Source organism: Carcharodon carcharias, chromosome 19 (assembly GCF_017639515.1).
Source record: "Carcharodon carcharias isolate sCarCar2 chromosome 19, sCarCar2.pri, whole genome shotgun sequence".
Taxonomy (NCBI): domain Eukaryota; kingdom Metazoa; phylum Chordata; class Chondrichthyes; order Lamniformes; family Lamnidae; genus Carcharodon; species Carcharodon carcharias.
This window is the reverse complement of record NC_054485.1, coordinates 36,590,269-36,592,100: the sequence shown is the minus strand read 5'-3', so window position 1 is coordinate 36,592,100 and position 1,832 is coordinate 36,590,269. Positions and strand designations below refer to the sequence as shown.

The following is a 1,832-nucleotide window of genomic DNA, read 5'->3' as shown; positions in this document are numbered from 1 at the left end:
CATCAGTGAAATTGTTAGAAAATGAGTTCAATCTCAAGAATAGTGCCTAGCACCACAGAGCGAGTCATACACATCATGTGAGGTGAAGCCAACGTACCATTTTTGGGGTATGATGTGCACCATCCTCAACAAATGCAGATACAGCAGGTAGGAAAAGGTAACAGAGCAAATGAGTATGGTCTTTATTGTGAAGAAAATAGCCTTCTAAATGAGGAAGATAAAAAAAGACAACCACCAGACATCTCAAAGTGCGTTACAGTCATAGAAATATTTTCTGAAGGGCGATCATTGGATGGAATTTAGTTGCCACGGGTCTTGCTTAACAGTCAGAGAACCTTTGGGGAGCACCATCATTTCAATGAGGGAAGGCCTGATGGTATTAAGTCACTGTCAGGCCTTTCCCAAGATTCAAGAACTTGACCACAGAAGTCCCGCCCACCGAGAGCTGCCAGCCAATCAGTGGAGCAGCGGCAGCTTCTGGCAATGCACCTACCAGAGGCCCAGGATTATCGAGGAACCGAAGGCCAGAGGTGGGTGCGGGTGGATGGGAACGCTTGTGGGTTTCACGGGGTTGGAGGGTCAGGGGGTTTGGAGGCAAATGCAGTGAGTTGTCTTTCAGCAGAGCCATCTTCCTGATGCTGGGTCCCTTGACCAGGCACTGAATGCCTGATAATGCCCCCTCACCACCCTCCACCCACCCCCCACTCCACCCAATAGGAGGCGGCTGGCAAACCCAACAGGGTTGCTGGGCTGTCTTTGGGAAATGCAAGGAAGCAGCTTTCATTAAATCTCTGAGCTACCATTAAATTGCAGTGGGCTCAGTAATAATGGGTGTCAATTGTCTCATTAATGAGCCTAATTGACATCCCGCTGCCAGCAGCTAAGCATCCACATCAGCCCCTTTTGTTGATTTTGGAATTGTGCTGCGATAGAGTCCATGGTTTAAGTTGGTAATCAAGAGCCGCTACCTCCAATTGGGGAAGTGTTAGGGCTTCAGTCAGTTCTAGAATTTTCTAGGTGACAGTGAACAGTAATAGTGATGATGGCTTCCCAAGTACATCAGAACTACCACAAGGACTGTGAGGATGCTATTAACAAGTGGATCAACTTGTTAATAGCTCTATTAGGTGCTCTATTAGGTGCTCTCTTCCTCCTATGTATACCTCTCCATGTCCACTTACTTTGACCGGGATGATGTAGCCCTGCATCACTTTGCGGAGTTCCTCAAGGAGCAGTCACATGAGGAACAGGAACACACTGAGAAACTAATAAGATTCCAGGATAAACATGAAGGCCAAATCATCCTGGAAAACATCAAGAAGCCAGAGCAGGATGAGTGGGGCAATGGTGTGACAGCAATGCAGAGAGCTTTGCAGATGGAGAAGAATGTGAACCAGAGTCTGCTGGATCTGCACAGGCTGTCCTCTGGGAACACTGACCCTCATCTTTGTCACTTCCGGACACTCACTACTTGGATTAGCAAGTGAAGATGATCAAGAAGCTTGGAGATCACATCACCAACCTTAAGAGGCTGGGAGCCCCTGAGAATGGGATGGGAGAGTGACAAGGTCACCTTGGGGCAGAGTGACTGAATGCAGGAGCTCCTGTGCTGTAGAGAATGTTGGCTTGTGCTCCTGTATAAGGAGTTGAGGCCTAGGTCTTAATGCGAAGTGCAATATTAACTGAAAATAAAGTGCTCAATAGTGAAAAAAAATAAGAGTATAAAAAGGTGTTCACACTGGGTGTTGGGAGGAATTGGAAGAGTCTGTGTCTTTAACTCTGGCTTGGAAATAAATCTGTCTTAAGGCACAGCCTGGCTTTAGGCTCATTCT

General features: G+C 47.1%; 1 pseudogene; it reads left to right on the top strand.

Moving 5' to 3' along the window:
* Positions 1–1,042: 1,042 nt before the first annotated feature.
* LOC121291178 lies at positions 1,043–1,564 on the top strand (annotated as a pseudogene).
* The last annotated feature ends 268 nt before the right edge of the window (positions 1,565–1,832 follow it).